Genomic DNA, 19,538 nt, shown 5'->3' with positions numbered 1-19,538 from the left:
AACAACCTACTCATCAACATGTCGTAATCTTTTGTTAAAAGTGTAACACATTAAGGTAAATGTTGCTAATAGTACCTATGTACAGTATATTTCTTGAAACACTGTAACACACTGCATGCAAAAACAAAAATTATATTCATCCAGTATTTGATAATCGACTGGCAACGAACTTTATACCTCGTTTTAGATCATTTCGAAACTTTTTGTTGATGACACCTACGACATAATGAAAGGAATATAGTTCATGCTTATTATACTGTCGCCACTGACGTAGAAAAATTGCCACAGTTGGCATGACGTTTTAATTTATAACTTCTTTGCTGCTATGTCTATTCGCAAAACATTTCGTAGACAGAACCTACGTATGTCACGGAATGTACCTGCAATGGAATATAAATATATGTCGCACAATTCAGCATATATGATGTAAAAAAATTGAGATGGATGGAAAACTTTATTTTTCTTAATACGGAGCCAAAAATTTATACCAGTTACCTAGTATCAAGATGATTTAAGGATAATGTCAAATATTGTCTCAACTTTTCTCGCATACATACTTACCCTCAAATATTTTTCACATTTGTATAGTAGTTACAAGTCTGAAATTGTTTTACACGTGCGTGGTAGGTTTACTGGCCCACATCCAAGAATTAAACTAGGCGTTTACTTAAATTAAACACAAACCTTGATATTAGATCGTCGCCTCGGTCTTTTTATTGAGCGAGGAATTTCTTCGGTCCCTCTATCATACATTCACTGGGATGAAGTTTCTGGTCACCTGCATTTTACGTTACATTTTGATTACATTTCTCCAGCTTATTCCCTGATAACAGCGCCAGGACTACTTCCAATACATGGTTCCTGCCTCGAAGAAGGTCACTTGAATTTTGGTAGCACACTCAAATACGAAATCCAGGTGAGATGTTGGGTATATATTTCTATCTAGATAGGGAGAAATCCCAAACACTGTGGTCAGCGTGCGAGATTGTTTGATGACCTAGAACTATGTGTTCTACATTTATTTTCACTGTCCCAGATCAAATCTTTGGTAATGGACAAGTAACGCAAGTATTCTAGGTTAGTTTTGTAAAATGAAGAAATTGCACAACAGTTCATTTTACAATGTGAATTTACCTAGTTGCGGCTGCTCCGCAAGAAGAACTCTTCGCACATTTTAGTTTAGGCTTGACCACGACTTTTCAGATTGTACATAGAAACAACGAGTAACTTTAACCACGCGCATCTATTATTCTTTCACTTTTCCATTCGGAGAGGGGGGTGAATATTTGTCAATTAATTAACTCTGAATGGTTTGGATGTGTGATCTTAGGGGATCCTGGGGACAACACACAAATAGGCAAAAACGCACGCATGCCAAACGGCGCCTCTCTCTCTCTCTCTCTCTCTAAGATAAATGCAACAATGTGAGGTATGATTCCCCGTTCCGAAAATGAACGAGTCAAAAATTACAAGTTAAAATCATTCTAATACCTTTGACAGTTGAATATACATATCAGTACGGTTGTTACTACGAATTTAAGGTATGCGACTCTCAGAGGTTACGGACCAAGACAAGAATAAATGTCTAGTAATAATGAGGTCTAAAATGCATACCTGAGGAGCTGAGGGGCTACACTGAAGCGCCAAAGAAACTGGTATAGGCATGCGTATTCAAAGCTAGCAGAATACGGCGCTGCGGTCGGCAACACCTATGGAAACAACCAGTATCTGGAGCTGTTGTTAGATCGGTTACTGCTGCTACAATGGCGGGTTATCGGGATTTAAGTGAGTTTGAACGTGGTGTTACAGTCAGCACACGGGGGATGGAACACAGTATCTCCGAGGTAGCGATGAAGTTGGGATTCACTGGTACGACCATTTCATGAGTGTACTGTGAATAACAGGAATCCGGTAAAACATCAAATCTCCGACATCGCTGCGGTCGGAAAAAGATCCTGCAAGAACGGAACGAACGACGACTGAAGAGCATCTTTCAATGTGACAGAAGTGCAGCCTTTCGCAGATTGTTGCAGATTAGAGTGCTGGACCGTCAACAAGTGTCAGCGTGCGAACCATTCAACGAAACATCATCGATATGGGCTGTCGGAGCCGAAGGCCCACTCGTGTACCCCTGATGACCTCACGCCTCGCATGGGCCCATCAACACCGACATTGGCTTGTTGATGACTGGAAACACGTTGTCTGGTCTGACAAGTATCATTTCAAATTGTGTCGAGCGGATGGACGTGAACATGTATGGAGACAATCTTATGAATCCATGGACCCAGCATATCAGTAGTGGACTGTTCAATCTCGTGGAGGCTCTGTACCTGTGTGCAGATTGAGTGATATGGGACCCCTGATACGTCTAGATATGTCTCTGACAGGTAACAGCTACGTAAGGGTCCTGTCTGATCACCTGCATCCATTCGTTTCCATTGTGCATTCCGACGGACTTGGGAAATTCCAGCAGGACAACGAGACATCCCACACGTCCAGAATTGCTACAGAATGGCTCCAGGAACACTCATCTGTGCTGAAACGTTTCCGCGGGCCCCAAAACTACACAGACATGAAAGTTATTGAGCGTAAAGAAGCGAGCTTCTCCCATTCGTACTATTACGGAATTATGGACAGCCCAGCAGGATTCATGTTTTAGTCGAGTTCATCCCACATCGTGTTTCTGCACTTCTGAATGTTTGCGGGGGCCCTACACCATATAATATAGGTGTGCCAATTTCTCTTACTCCTTAGTGTATGAGTACTTGTTCATCTTCGCTAGTGTGTAATACGTCTCTTCTATGGAACAAGGTCACATCACTCTTCAGTTATGCAATTTAGAGCCCACGTCTACCGAACATTTTTTTCTTGGTCTGGACCACATTACAACCTCTGAAAGTTGTTACCTATCACACAATCTCACCAACAATAGTAGCGGCACATGTGTGCCACTTTCAGAGCTGTGAGAACAGTTTTTGCTTAATACTTCCGTTTCGTTCGTTGCTGGCACAGGGACTCTTCCTCCAAATTGATAGGTTTATCCTTCTCTATCATCCCTGGAATTTTTCAACAACATCGTGATATCATCCTGTACTTACATTTACGTCGTGTAGCGTCGTTGGATGGTGGTTCCGGACACGGGTTCCCATGTAAAACTTGATCTACTATGTTCCTTCTACAACCGCTAGAAGTGTGTAACAGGAATTTTAAAACAGGGAGACAAGTTCGGTGGGGGCATCTCATCGTTTAGTACTGGAATTTATTTAGGATTTCTTTTGTGGCTTTGAGTTCACTATTATAATTCGTCAGATGGCGATATTCCACTAATGTAACGCTGGTGAGCTGCTGTCCGCTATATGTTCGATCCTCCCCATCTTGGCTGAGCTGAGACTAGCGATGTAACCATGTATTCAGTTGCCACTCTCACTATACTAGCATTCTTGCCTAAATTTTCGTAGGATGATATTGCTCCCTCGGGGTTAGTGGAGGTTACCGTCAGGAAGAACGGGTGAAAACATTTGGTTTTTCGAATGGTAGCGTGAGGAGGCACTTTTGCAGCTGCTACCAAACTGACCAAATCTGCCTTCTAGACGTCGCCACTGCATTTGGTAATATCGTGCCATCGCTCTGCAAAGTAGGGTACTACTTTCGTTTTCACATACCCTGCAGTTCAGTTATTGTGGTATGTTTCTGCCAAGTGAGTCTATATATAATAATAACTCATACCGCATGTTCGATATACAGGGTGAGTCACCTAACGATACCGCTGGATATATTTCGTGTAAGCCACATCAAATACCGACGAACCGATTCCACAGACCGAACGTGAGGTGAGGGGCTAGTGTAATTGTTTAATACAAACCATACAAAAATGCACGGAACTACGTTTTTTTTAACACAAACCAACCTTTTTATAAATGGAACCACGTTAGTTTTGTTAGCACATCTGAACATATAAACAAACAAGTAAACAGTGTAGTTTGTTGCATTGTAAAATGTTAATTACATCCGGAGATATTGTAACCTAAAGTCGACGCTTGAAACCTCCGACGATCAGTTGCGTGTTGTAACAAACACGGGCCACGGTCGGCGAGCTGCAACATACATCGCATTTCTACAGAATGATCTGCTAACGTTGCTCGAAAATGTCCCACTGGAAACGCGTCGACGTATGTGGTATCAGCATGATGGTGCACCTGCACATTCCGCAATTAACACTAGGGTGACCCTTGACAGGATGTTCGACGGGCGTTTCATAGGACGTGGAGGACGCATAAATTGGCCAGACCGTTCTCCTGATCTTACACCTCTGGACTTCTTTCTGTGGGTTACGTTAAAGGAGAATGTGTACCGTGATGTGCCTACAACCCCACAGGATGTGAAACAGTGTATTGTGGCAGCCTGCGGCGACATTACACCAGATGTGCTGCGGCGTGTACGACGTTCAGTACGCCAGAGATTGCAACTGTGTGCAGCAAATGATGGCCACCACATTGAACACGTATTGGCCTGACATGTAGGGACACATTCTATTCCACTCCGTAATTGAAAACGGAAACAACGTGTGTACGTGTACCTCAACCCTCATGGTAATGTACATGTGCGTCTGTGAAAAAGACCAATAAAAAGGTGTTAGCATGTGGACGTAATGTGTTGTTCCAATCTCTACTGTACCTAAGGTCCATCACCGTTCCCTTTGGATCCCTACGTAATTCGGTGTTCTCCGATACACACGATCGAACAGCGGAGGAGTGGTACTCAAGCGTCAAGTTTAGGTTACAATAGCTCCGGATGTAATTAGCATTTTACAATGCAACAAACGGCACTGATTACGTATTTGTTTATATGTTCAGATGTGCTAACAAAACTAACGGGGTTCAATTTAAAATAACGTAGGTTTGTGTTAAAAAACATACTTCCGTGCATTTTTTTTATGGTTTGTATTAACCAATTACACTACCCCCTCTCCTCACGTTCGGTCTGTGAAGTCGATTCGTCAGTATTTGATGTGGTTTCCGAAATATATCCAGCGGTAATGTTAGGTGACTCACCCTGTATAAAGGGATCGTATTCTCATTTTGTTGTGAAGCATGTCAACGGTGGGTATACAACTCTCAGCCTATACATTAACTTTTAGTTATTTTATAAGCTATTTTCCTAATTAATTAACTTTGCGGCAGCTGAAATACGTCGTTTGAGACATGCCTTAATATTTTAATTTGCCTTCTACCTTGACCTTTAACGTTGTCATCTTTCTGTAGATTTGCAATTGTAGAGAGGATCCTAGAATAGGCGAAAGTATTTTTAGGGAAACAGAGTAATAAATATGTCTGTAAAATTGTTGGAGAAAATAAATGTTCAAGTTATATCAGTTATTAGAACCTCTGCTTAACCAGTAATTGATACACCATATTTTACGGACTGTAAGACGTAATTTTCTCTTCGAAAAATTGCCTCCAAAATTCAGGTCCGTCCTATACTCAAAATTAATATAACAGTGTCCAGCGTTTAATTTGAAATTCCTACCAGTCTTACAAATGGCCGTATATTCGATGCCGCGAGTAACATATCTCTATATGGCAACATTGGATTCCTCTGGCAGCAGCAGTGCACCGATGTGATCAACATGAGTTGCGGGGATTCACAAGCTTGCTAATACTGTCTCACTCCCGTCCCGCCATCGCAAACCCAGAACAGTGTCTCGCCTATAATACGCCATTGCAGTCTACGGTACCCGTGAACTTGAACTGAAAGTGATTTGTGTTATCGGTAACAGTACAATATTTTTGTTAGTAGGTAGTTTCGTGATGGAAAAAAATATATGGTGTTCATATGATGCAAGCTATAAGTTGAAAGTTATAACATATGAAGAAGGAAATGGGAACAGAGCAGCTGAGTGGCATTTCGACCCTCCACCAACAGGAAAGACACTTCGGAATTGGCGGGCTGGTAAAGAAGAACTGAAAACACGAGAAAGACTAATAGCAGTGTGGGCCACAAGGACAGCGATGACGACTAAGAGGAAGAAGGAGAAGAATAGGATTTTTAAGTCAGTTCTGTTTTATGAACCAAGAATTTCTCCTTTAGACAGACTTAGCAGTCTAATAATAACACGAGTAAAATGTTATTTTTTTTAAAAAGTACATAAAAATTAAGATTCACGCTATAGTTTGTAGTGTCTTATGGACCGTAAAATACGAACTTCTTTTCATATGACCAGGAGAATCCATGAATGCCTATTTAAGATCATGTGCTCAGTCTGTGGAAATAGAAGTTGATTAAATCAATTGAAATGATAACAGAAGATGGTTCATGATTATAATTAGTCTGGTACATTCAGTAGTTCATTAAATTCAGATTGTGGTATGTGTTGTTGCCGATGCCGTACCCAGCCAATAGCCAGATATGCGTACATAATTATACATTCCAGGAGTAAGGAAAATGGCTTTAATGTTACAGACTAAACTGTTAAAATTGTTGTTGTGATACTAGTCACAATAAAACAAATTTAAATCATACGCTTAGCAATCCACAGGCCATAGTCAATCTGTACTCTACCACCTCCTGTCTCTTCTCTCTGTCTTATTGTAGATATGATATCGAAATATTATTTAAAACTGAGAGCTGGGCGATATCTCATATCACTCTGAAGTTACTGACTTTATACCCAACTGATGAACCAATTCCCATCCCTGCACATTGGGAATTATGTGGTTATAGTTGTTGTCATACGTCATAAAAGGTTCAAGATATCGAAACGAGGTTTTTATTTTTATTTATTTATTTTATTTTATTTATTTTGCAGATGGTAGCATGCAAAGCAGCACATATGTAGTATGATAAATTGTGTGTGTATCGTGTATTGAACTGGGGCCTAGAAACTACGGAGAGGCTTCGTCCCACCGTAGCCCTCAGCGGTTAACAACCCCACAACAGGCCACAGCAGCCCACCGTCCCACGTTGAACCCAGGGTTATTGTGTGGTTCGGCCTCCACTGGAACCCCAGGAACGCCCCATGCCAGACGAGTGCAACCCCACATGTTTATGTGGTACAGTAATTAAGACGTACGCGTACGTGGAGACAGTGTTTGCGCAGCAATCGCCGACATAGTGTAACACAGGCGGAATAAGGGGAACAAGCCCGCATTCGCCGAGGCAGATGAAAAACCGCCTTAACGGCAGTTGGAACGCCCTATCCCGACAGTGTTAAATTTAGTGACTTGGCTTCAATGTATTTCAGGAACTACTGTATCCTGTGACATGAAACATTTACAGGACATTAAACTGTTTGTTCTGAGTGTACTGAACTACAAAAATTTTATTTCAGCCACTGCTTTCAGAAATACAAATTTTTAATTACACAGTTTAAATTTTGTGTAATTTGTTTGTTCGTTATCCTAAATAATTTCAGTCATAACATTACGTTCTTTTTTTTTTTAGTTCAGTAGACTCAGGATATGTTTGTTATTACTCATCGAAAATTTGAATACTCTACTCGAAGTTTTTTTCTGAAATTTAGGGAAAAATTCCACAGAAAATGTAGATTTTCAGGAACGGCTTCTAAAGTTTCAAAAGACTGTAACTCAATATATGCTTCATTTTATTTTTATTTTTAGCCACTCAGAAGCACCGTGCACCATACTGTAACTTATATAATCTTTTTGATCTTTTTCCAAGTTTTTTTCTATTTTCTACTTTCTGGTGTCCTTAGTGGCCAACTGTGCTGCATACTCTGCATTATCAATAATGCCCTTGTCCATCCGTTAAACTTCTCTGAGGCAGTTTGCTCCAGGATTAATTCCCATATGCTGTAGCAATTTCACCGTACCAATGTTGCCATCACTAAAAGCAATAACAGCATCACTGACCCCCTACTTTAGGGTCTTAATTCCAAGAAAAACATTTTTTGGTAAGCGAGTCCATATAAGATTATTGAAGGACTCATTGAGATTTACAGTCTGACCATGCAGAAACTTGTTCAGTAAGTCAGGTCTCTGTAAATAGGTTTTATGATATCCATAACTGCTGCCGGGATGGATTGTTTATGGCTGTGTGAACTGTTTGAGTACTGAGCATTGCGGTAATTGCTCCATGAATCACGTCATGGAGGGCAAAGGTGGTGTACTAGTTTTTCATCAGTTGACAGTCTGTGGAAGAAGGTAGCCCGCACTGCCTGCTTCATTTTCAACAAATCCACAGTATTATTTCTAATGGTCATCCCATAATACTGCTGCAGTTCATCAGCCATTTTGTCTGTCAGCCTGCCTCTTACGGGTTTACCATCAGAAAGTCTCTTGTATCTCAAACTCTATTTCAACTTTCTCAACCTGGTACCCATTCTCTTCTGGATGTGACCTTTATAACACAGCAATCCACAACCTTCATATAAAAAATTACCGATTTTATTGGATCTTGAAGTAATGCACGTAAAAAATTTACATTTTCAACCACACTCTTCATGTCAATTTATGAGTGATACATACATATAATTTTATTCGGAAACTAGCAAATTTTATAATGAGATAAAAATCCGAAAAGGTGGTACATTTTTCAGTTTTATCTATCCTTAAAAACCATCCACAGCCTGTCCGGCACACCGGACGTCCTCACTGATCTGCTGGGCGGATTTGTGCCTGGGACCGGCACACCTTCCCACTATGGAAGCAGACCGTTAGACAGCGCGGAGTATGATAAATACTCGAAGTAGCTCGATCGCAACAGTCGTTAAGTCGACGGAACGGATTGTGGAAACACGTCAGTTGCGCTTCAGGAAAGCGTAGCTCATGTGGGGCAGTGAGACATGATGTGTTAATCAGTCCACAAAAGTCAAGTGGTTAATATAAGATTAATAACTAAAATGTCACTTAAGATTTGCCACCAATGTTCATATTACTATTTTGGAATTGGTTAGCTTCTAATAAACTATTTTTTTTTTAAGTTTTGGAGCTGTTGAAAGTGTATTCGTTCTCAACATAATTATAAAAGCTGCCTGTAGCCATTAGAAAATATTTATGCCTATATTATTATGCACGTATTTAGTCGAAGTATCCACAAACCTTTGAGCTTGTGTTCTGCTGCTATAAATTTCACACGTTCCACAAAATTTATTATTACATGTCCTATTGTATTAAATACATCAGACTGAATTATTCAGAGGTGAGAATCACTGATGTGACTGGTTGCAGTTATTTGTTTTTAAGACGGAGTGGACAAGTAGTTTACACCTGAGATTTCTATCTATCCGGCAGAATTGTCACGAATATTGAAATTGCGTCTGTGAACCAAATTTTGACTGGTATGAATTTCACTTTCACTGAACATTATCGATACTCTCCTGATTTGGCACACTGTAACAGTGGAACATTACTTCAGTTTGATAATTGGAACAAGGCAAAAGTGTCAGCGCATGGCGTTCAAAACCTCGTGTTGCTTTATTACGGAAGTTAGATTTCGTTTGCGATATGATATATACGTGCAGAATGAAGCAGCGAATGACAACCTGTATCAACCCCGGGCTTTGAACCTGGTCTCCTGTTCATTAGGTATGAGCACTGTCCGTCACATCTCATTGGCACAGAGGATTTACACAACTGCATGGACAACTCTAGCATGCCTTCCTCCTCAATGCACATTCCCATTTGTGCTTCAGCCCATTTGACATTCCCTCTAAATTGGAACAGCATTGCAGCTGCCCTCCAGTGTATTGGAATGGCACCTCATCATCGAACGAACTGGGTGGTCCTGTCCGAAACCGGGGCATAGGTGCTTTGATCAATTAAGCTATATAGCTCTAGTAATTTTTTCCAGTAGTAAACATCTGTGATGGATATATCCTGCTGAAGTGCGAATGAAAATTTGTACCGCGCAGGAAAAAATTTCATTCGTCTTTTCAGTGTGCCTATATACACTACTGGCCATTAACATTGCTACACCAGGAAGATGACGGGCTACAGACGCGAAATTTAACCGACAGGAAGAAGATGCTGGGAATGCAAATGATTAGCTTTTAAGAGCATTCACAAAAAGTTAGCGCCGTTGGCGACACCTACAACATACTGACATGAGGAAAGTTTCCAACCGATTTCTCATACACAAACAGCAGTTGACCGGCGTTGCTGGGTGAAACGTTGTTGAGATGCCTCGTGTAAGGAGGAGAAATGCGTACCATTACGTTTCCGACTTTAATAAAGGTCGGATTGTAGCCTATCTCGATTGCGGTTTATCGTTACCCTTGACGCTGCATCACAGACAAGAGCGCCTGCGATGGTGTACTCAACGACGAACCAGGGTTCACGAATGGCAAAACGTCATTTTTTCGCATTAATCCAGGTTCTGTTTACAACATCATGATGGTCCCATCCGTGTTTGGTGATGTCCCGTTTAACGCACATTGAAAGCGTGTATTCGTCATCGCCATACTGGCGTATCACCCGGCGTGATGGTATGGGGTGCCATTGGTTACACGTCTCGGTCACCTCTTGTTCGCATTGACGCCTCTTTGAACAGTGGTCGTTCCATTTCAGATGTGTTACGACCCGTGGCTCTGCCCTTCATTCGATCCCTGCGAAACCCTACATTTCAGCATGATAATGCATGTCCTGCACGGGCCTTTCTGGATACAGAAAATGTTCGACTGCTGCCCTGGCCAACACATTCTCCACATCTCTCACCAATTGAAAACGTCTGTTCAATGGTGGCCGAGCAACTGGCTCGTCACAATACACCAGCCACTACTTTTGATGAGCTGTGTTATCGTGTTGAAACTGCATGGGCAGTTGTACCTGTACACGCCATCCAAGCTCTGTTTGACTCAATGCCCAGGCGTATCAAGGCCGTTATTACGAACAGAGATAGTTGTTCTGGGTACTGATTTCTCAGGATCTATGCACCCAAATTGTGTAAAAATGTAATCACATGTCAGTTGTAGTCTAATATATTTGTCCAATGTATACCCCTTTATTATCTCCATTTCTTCTTGGTGTGGCAATTTTAATGGCCAGTGGTGTACGTCGTACATGTGTGAAACTTGTAAAGGTCTGTGGAATAACAGAGTTTCATTGCAGCATGCAACTCATAAGAATTGCCGATTGGAGTTACCCGATTAGCGTCGACAGCTGTCCGCTTTAGAAAAATTTTTACTAGGTTGTCTGTCTACAGGTGCCAACTAATGCGATGCGACCATACGGAGCGAGGGATTAGTCCATATGTTCTGACACGCCCCTCCCGAAGTGCAGCTATGCCACAGCGAGTAATATGAGGCGAATCTGTATTCACTGCGTTACAGAACAGCTATAAATGTCATCAAAAGACAACAACATTATTTATTTTTATAAATGTTTTCGATATTTTGTGGTCGATCTATAAGTTTCGATACGTAACTCTAAGGAAATGGAAAGCTGGTATCGTTATAACTTAGGAAAGTAACAAGTTTATGAGCATTCTTAATAAATCCGGAGAAAGAATTGTAATAATTAGTTTTGTAAATGTGATTTACTGTTCTACTTTAAGTGACTCTAAAATAAGTACTTGATTTTAAAAGTCGTCATTACGAGATTCGAGAATCGTGATTGGTTGCGCAGCTGGTTCGCGCAATGGCGTCATGCACAGTAGCAAGAAGAGAGAGGATAGCGAGACGTGGAACTGGGCAGTCGTTTTGTCTTTGGCTGTTGACATATCAGTATATTTTGTGGCGAAAAATGCGTTTCAAGAAGTATAATGTTGTGTGACGCTAATTTGGACGCTATTATATCCTCTCTGATATTTGCAACGAGTGGATGCAAAAATTTCCACGCTTGTGACCCTGCAAAGTTTTGGAGCTATGGCTGCCGAAGTAACAACGGCTCCAAATAGCGTAATATTGGTCGAAAAGTAATTAATGCATGAGAAACTTGAAGAATCAGCCCAATAGGGGTTTGCCTATCCCACACCTATCGACCCACGTGACAACGAACGTCACGACACGAAACAACAAGAATCTCCAATTACTTTTCTTGAATTTTATAAGCGTAGTACAAATTTCTATTACATGGTTTTTGTAAATTACATGTTAATAATTGCAGAGGTTGAAAATACCGCTTCAGTTGTAAATTTCTTTATTTTCACACGCCCGGTTTAGGACTGTTATAAGCTCATCCTCAGGTGCTGTGCAGTGCTGTGGTCTCCGAGCGCCGCGTGTACCATGCGGGGTGTGCTGCCTATGAGGGCAGAACTCCCTATTCTCGGGGACCATAGCACAGCTACGACACCTGAGAATGGGCTTATAACAGTCCGAAACCGGCCGTGTGAAAATAAAGTAATTTACAACTGAAGCGGTATTTTTAACCTCTGCTATAATGCTCAGTTGCGGATGTTTCGCAACAAGATTATTGATGTTAATAATTATTCATGACAGTATCAAATTCAGTCGAAGCCATTTCACGCTTTCGAATCGAATTATTTTTATAACTATCTGAGGTTTTACTTTTAAATCATAGTGCTTCGCAAACCAAAATGGTCTCGTAAACCAAAAAACATGAAAATAAAAGTAACACTGCTGAAGTAATTATGACAGTTCACGCAGAGAGAACAGAAGTTTTAGCTGCGTTGCTCGCTTTGCGATTCAATTCCTTGGGAAGCAATGATTTTGCTACACTAACATCAAAGTTTCACTAAATGCTAAATTCTTGTTAAAGAAAACCATTTCCATAAAGCGATACGTAAATTATAGATGTATGTTAATGAATCCATATTGGAATATTAAATACAGCAACTGAAATTTAAATACAGAAACCATGTAGAATTCATTTCAAAATTAATGCAAAGTACTTGGCGACCGTAAAGGAAACCAGAGAATACTTAGTAATAACAATTATTACAGAAGGATAATGCAAGGTGAGTCACTACCTACCCTTCCTGTGCAGGAATCTTCGACTGTGTACTGGCGAATGCAGTCACACTATGAAAACGATATCGAAAATGGGCAGTGTTAACATTAAGACAATGCTTTTAATACCTTAGTTGGTATGGTTGAGGATCGAACCCTTATATCCACCAGTCACTTTGGAATAAGTAATCGATCGCCCTCCTGATGTTTTAAACAGTTCAGGTAGGGGACACACGCTTGAATTAAAATACGGTCAAGTTGATATCGTTATTCGTTAGATATTCACAGTATGCCGCTGAGCCAAAGCGAAATTTTTGCTTGCACTGCTGTCCGGAGTAACAGTTAAGCTACATAGCACCGACGAGGACGTCACCCGCTGCCACAGTTCGAACTAACAGTAGCAGAGACAACAATCAGACTGAGGCGACCGAGTGCAGCAGAATGTAACTTGTCTTTACGAAAAACTGAAGCTCTGATCCGACCTGTTTAACGAACTATGTTAACAGGAGCAGTAAACCCTTGATCGGTCATCAACAGTCATTGCAGAACTGTCACGAAATAAATGTGATGAAATTTTTTACGCGATCTGTCACTAATTAAAGAGCGCAGATTGAATTAAAGTAAGAGGTCGTCAGGGTTCAGTCGCAACTGATGAACTGTACTTTTTCTGTATGTCTTGTAGTTTTCCCATAGCCCTCTTCGGAAACCTCAGAGGTATTAATGAAAGGTCATGTACAATTTTCTGAAAGAATACTTTGGAAAGAGTTTGAGGAGGTCTTATCCTTGGCGAAACATAGAACTAGGTCGACATGTTCGATCGAGTGAGTCAAAGGGTCGAGGATCGTCTGGTGGCATTAGAATTCCTAACCTCCGTCCTTGGTTGTTCGAAAAGACGTCTAGCCGACTTCAATAGTTCTTCTCGGCGCTTCTGGCAGGGCTGACGTTCCATTTTCAGCTCAGTCCAGATGTATACCGGGTGGGGATTACGGGAGCGAGATAATTAGTTTCGGGGTTAAATTCAGCTCCGAATCGGGCTCTGTATTCACAGCGAAGAGACGCCTTAGAGATATCGCAGGAATTGCGAAACTATTCCACCCGTTTCCCTCCACCGACTGCGAGAAAGAAACTATAGATAGTTTCGACATTACACTGCTACTTTTATGTGCTACCTAGACGGAATTTCAGCTCAGAAGTATTACGCAGCAGGAGGTCTGCCTTTATAAATTTCTTCTTAAATTTACACATTTAATGATATTGGCATTTAAGCGCGATAAAAATCCTTTAGCCGAGTTACGAAGATGATATAATAGAAAAAACTTCGTGACGTAACGCTTTCCATCAGAAGGCACAAGATACGTGTGGCTCGACATTCTCTTCTTTTATCGAGTCTCGTCATTTCAGCCTCACATGCAAGCCTTAATTATAAACTAAAGCGTAAGTTAACCGAACTGAATACACCATATCCGGAGAAGAATACGAGGTAAGTTTACTAGCACTTCATTTTAACGCAGAATTAATATTCTGCATTAGTGCACAACCGTCGAAAGGCAAAAAGTACGAACCAGAGCCTAATTATGACGATTGCTTTTAAAAGTGGAATTTCAGTGAATACGGAACCCCCAAACAATGTGCTCTAAGGAATAGTTTCCCCTGAGCTACTACCGCAAAACAGTGGAACGGTTTTCGCAGTATATACAGGGGACAAGCAAAATTATGTGAACACCTGTACTTACTTGTTGTTGTTGTTGTGGTCTTCAGTCCTGAGACTGGTTTGATGCAGCTCTCCATGCTACTCTAACCTGTGCAAGTTGCTTCATCTCCCAGTACCTACTGCAATCTACATCCTTCTGAATCTGCTTAGTGTATTCATCTCTTGGTCTCCCTCTACGATTTTTACCCTCCACACTGCCCTCCAATATTAAATTGGTGATCCCTTGATGCCTCAGAACATGTCCCACCAATCGATCCCTTCTTCTGGTCAGGTTGTGCCACAAATTTCTCTCCTCCCCAATCCTATTCAGTACTTCCTCATTAGTTATGTGATCTTCCCATTTAATCTTCAGTATTCTTCTGTAGCACCACATTTCGAAAGCTTCTATTCTCTTCTTGTCCAAACTATTTATCGTCCATGTTTCACTTCCATACATGGCTACACTCCATACAAATACTTTCAGAAAAGACTTCCTGACATTTAAATCTATATTCGATGTTAACAAATTTCTCTTCTTCAGAAACGCTTTCCTTGCCATTGCCAGTCTGCATTTTATATCCTCTCTACTTCGACCATCATCAGTTATTTTCTCCCCAAATAGCAAAACTCCTTTACTGTTTTAAGTGTCTCATTTCCTAATCTAATTCCCTCAGCATCATCCGACTTAATTCGACTACATTCCATTATCCTCGTTCTGCTTTTGTTGATGTTCATCTTATATACTCCTCTCAAGGCATTGTACATTCCCTTCAACTGCTCTTCCAAGTCCCTTGCTGTCTCTGACAGAATGACAATGTCATCGTCGAACCTCAGAGTTTTTATTTCTTCTCCATGCACTTTAATATCTACTCCGAAATTTTCTTTTGTTTCCTTTACTGCTTGCTCAATATACAGATTGAATAGCATCGGGGAGAGGCTACAACCCTGTCTTACTCCCTACCCAACCACTGCTTCCCTTTCATGTCCCTCGATTCTTATAACTGCCATCTGGTTTCTGTACAAATTGTAAATAGTCTTTCGCTCCCTGCATTTTACCCCTGCCACCTTTAGAATTTGAAAGAGAGTATTCCAGTCAACATTGTCAAAAGCTTTCTCTAAGTCTACAAATGCTAGAAACGTAAGTTTGCCTTTTCATAATCCTTATTCTAAGATACGTCGTAAGGTCAGTATTGCCTCACGTGTTCCAACATTTCTACGAATACAAACTGATCTTCCCCGAGGTCGGCTTCTACTAGTTTTTCCATTCGTCTGTAAAGAATTCGTGTTAGTATTTTGCAGCTATGGCTTATTAAACTTATTGTTCGGTAATTTTCACATCTGTCAAGACCTGCTTTCTTTGGGATTGGAATTATTATATTCTTCTTGAAGTCTGAGGGTATTTCACCTGTTTCATACATTTTGCTCACCAGATGGTAGAGTTTTAACAGGACTGGCTCTCCCAAGGCCGACAGTAGTTCCAATGGAATGTTGTCTACTCCGGGGGCCTTGTTTCGACTCAGGTGTTTCAGTGCTCTGTCAAACTCTTCACGCAGTATCGTATCTCTCATTTCATCTTCATCTACATCCTCTTCCATTTCCATAATATTGTCCTCAAGTACATCGCCCTTGTATAGACCCTCTATATGCTCCTTCCACCTTTCTACTTTCCCTTCTTTGCTTAGAACTGGGTTTCCATCTTAGCTCTTGATGTTCATACACAGTGGTTCTCTTTTCTCCAAAGGTCTCTTTAATTTTCCTGTAGGCAGTATCTATCTTACCCCTAGTGTTATAAGCCTCTATATCCTTACATTTGTCCTCTAGCCATCCCTGCTTAGCAATTTTGCACTTCCTGTTGATGTAATTATTGAGACGTTTGTATTCCTTTTTGCCTGCTTCATTTACTGCATTTTATATTTTCTCCTTTCATCAATTAAATTCAATATTTCTTCTGTTACCCTAGGATTTCTACTAGCCTTCATCTTTTTACCTACTTATTACAATTTAAAACCTGGTTCCTAAATCTCTGCCTTAACATTATATAATCTATCTGATACGTTTTAGTATCTCCAGCGTTCTTCCATGTATACAACCTTCTTTCATGATTCTTACAGCAAGTGTTAGCTATGATTAAGTTGTGCTCTGTGCAAAATTCTACCGGGCGTCTTCCTCTTTCATTTCTTAGCCCCAATCCATATCCACCTACTACGTTTCCTTCTCTCCCTTTTCCTACACTCGAATTCCAGTCACCCATGACTATTAAATTTTCATTTCCCTTCACTATCTGAATAATTTCTTTTATTTCATCATAAATTTCTTCAATTTCTTCGTCATCTGCAGAGCTAGTAGGCATATAAACTTGTACTACTGTCGTAGGTGTGGGCTTCGTATCTATCTTGGCCACAATAATGCGTTTACTATGCTGTTTGTAGTAGCTTACCCGCGTTCCTATTTTCCTATTCATTATTAAAGCTACTTCTGCATTACCCCTATTTGATTTTGTGTTTATAACCCTGTAGTCACCTGACCAGAGGTCTTGTTCCTCCTGCCACCGGACTTCACTAATTCCCACTATATCTAACTTTAACCTGTCCATTTCCCATTTCAAATTTTCTAACCTACCTGCCCCATTAAGGCATCTGACATTCCACGCTGCGATTCGTAGAACGCCAGTTTTCTTTCTCCTGATAACGACATCCTCTTGAGTAGTCCCCGCCCGGAGATCCGAATGGGGGACTATCTTACCTCCGGAATATTTTACCCAAGAGGACGCCATCATCATTTAATCATTCAGTAAAGCTGCATGACTTCGGGAAAAATTACGGCCGTAGTTTCCCCTTGCTTTCAGCCGTTCGCAGTACCAGCACAGCAAGGCCGTTTTGGTTATTGTTACAGGGCCAGATCAGTCAATCATCCAGACTGTTGCCCTTGCAACTACTGAAAAGGCTGCTGTCCCTCTTCAGGAACCACTCGTTTGTCTGGCCTCTCAACAGATACCCCTCCGTTGTGGTTGTACCTACGGTACGGCTAAATGTATCACTGAGGCACGCAAGCCTCCGCACCAATGGCAAGGTCCATGGTTCGGGGGGGGGGGGGGGGGGATGGTTTATTAATAAGGGGTCCAACTCCATTTGCCCATAATACAGCTGCTATTCTTCTTGGAATACTGTAATATGATGATAGTTTAGTCTCCAGTGGAATGTTATGCCACTGATCGATCCGTACCTCTCCTATCTCCTGTAGTGACGAGGGAGGCGAATACCTGTTCCAATACCGCCCACTAGATCGCGATAATGCTCGAGTCCGGGGACTGTGTGGGCGAGAGAAGTCGCTGCAGTTGAGTTGTATGCTCCATGATTGTACCGTCGTGGCTGTGTGAAAGGGTGCATTATCGTCCTGAAATATGGCATCATTGTTGAGGAACAACATGTGAAACATGGGGTGCACCTCATCACCTAAAATGTTCACATAATCGTTGGCTCTAACACGGCCTTTGAGAATAAAGATGGGACCAGCAGAATACCATGATGTGACTGCCGACATAATCACATTTCCACCTCCATGCCTAACCGTAGGAATGAAGCAATCAGGGTTGTAGGCTTCTTTTAGTGTTCTCCAGACGTAAACCCGGCAGGACGTAGGAAATAAGGGAAGCGTTGACTCGTCGTACCATAAGACACGTGTCCACTGATCAGCCGTCCTGGTTTTATGCTCCTGACACCAAGTTTTACGCTTCTTTGCCTTGGTTGTCGTCACTAATGGTTTCGGTATAGCAGCTCGTCCATGAATATTCGCTTTATGGAGTTCTCGGCGGACAGTGGCCACAGTTACGTGGTCTCGAAGACGGCTATAGAGCTCTACAATCACTTTAGCCGCCGTAGTTTCGTGTTTGGACACAAATCGTGTTAGCGTACGACGATCTCTGACATTTGGTTTTGATTTGCGCCCACTGTTACGTTTACACGATGATGTCTTCCCATGTTTTGTGTAAGCTCTCATGACTGTTGAAATAGCTGCTCTTGAAACATTCAGTAAGTTAGCTGTCTTGGTTACTGATGCTCCAACTAATCTGGACCCCACAATCTGCCCTCATTCGAACTCTGTTGGGTCTTTCACTGTGCGTCGACCACGGCCTCTGAATGCAAATACAAAGTGTGCACTACTCGTAAACAGTCTGCACTGTTGTCCAGTCCGCACTCAAAAAATGGCTCTGAGCACTATGGGACTTAACGTCTGAGGTCATCAGTCACCTAGAACTTAGAACTACTTAAACCTAACTAACCTAAGGTCATCACACACATCCATGCCCGAGGCAGGAGTCGAACCTGCGACCGTAGCGGTCGCGCGATTCCAAACTGAAGCGCCTAGTAGTCCGTACTCATCACGTACAGTCCAGCGCGACGCGTACCTTACCTGCTGTAGTGACTATCAAACACAACCATCCCATTACTACCTCTGTTCACATTATTTTGCCTATCCCCTGTATTTATCAGTCATACTCTGAATTGACCTTGGATGAAGTGAATTTTTTTTGTAACCCATCATCATACGATGAAACAGTTTCCGTTAATCATCTGAAATACTCTTGTTTGGACAGACAGCACACATACTAGTTGTAACCAATCGTGTAGTTGTTTGTCTAAGTGCTAAGAACCCTTTCTCTCAGGAATGGGTAGGCATCTCAAGTTCAAATTTATGTTGTGTCTTAAGCAATCACACCGGTTCCCGTGAGATCACCGAAGTTAAGCGCTGTTGGGCGTGGCCAGCACTTGGATGGGTGATGCCATCTGAGGAGCTACTCGACCGAATAGTAGCGGCTTCGGTCAAGAATACCATAATAACAGCCGGGACAGCGGTGTGCTGACCCCACGCCCCTCCTATCCGCATACTCCTTGAGGATGACACGGCTGTCAGATGGTTTCGGTAGGCCACTTGTGGTCTGACGACGGAGTGCTTTTGTTAAGCAATCGGTCCGTTGGCTATGTAAAA

The sequence above is a fragment of the Schistocerca gregaria genome, chromosome 4 (genome assembly GCF_023897955.1).
Source record: "Schistocerca gregaria isolate iqSchGreg1 chromosome 4, iqSchGreg1.2, whole genome shotgun sequence".
NCBI classification, from domain to species: Eukaryota; Metazoa; Arthropoda; class Insecta; order Orthoptera; family Acrididae; genus Schistocerca; species Schistocerca gregaria.
The sequence above is the reverse complement of the archived record's forward strand: the minus strand, read 5'-3'. Positions refer to the sequence as shown.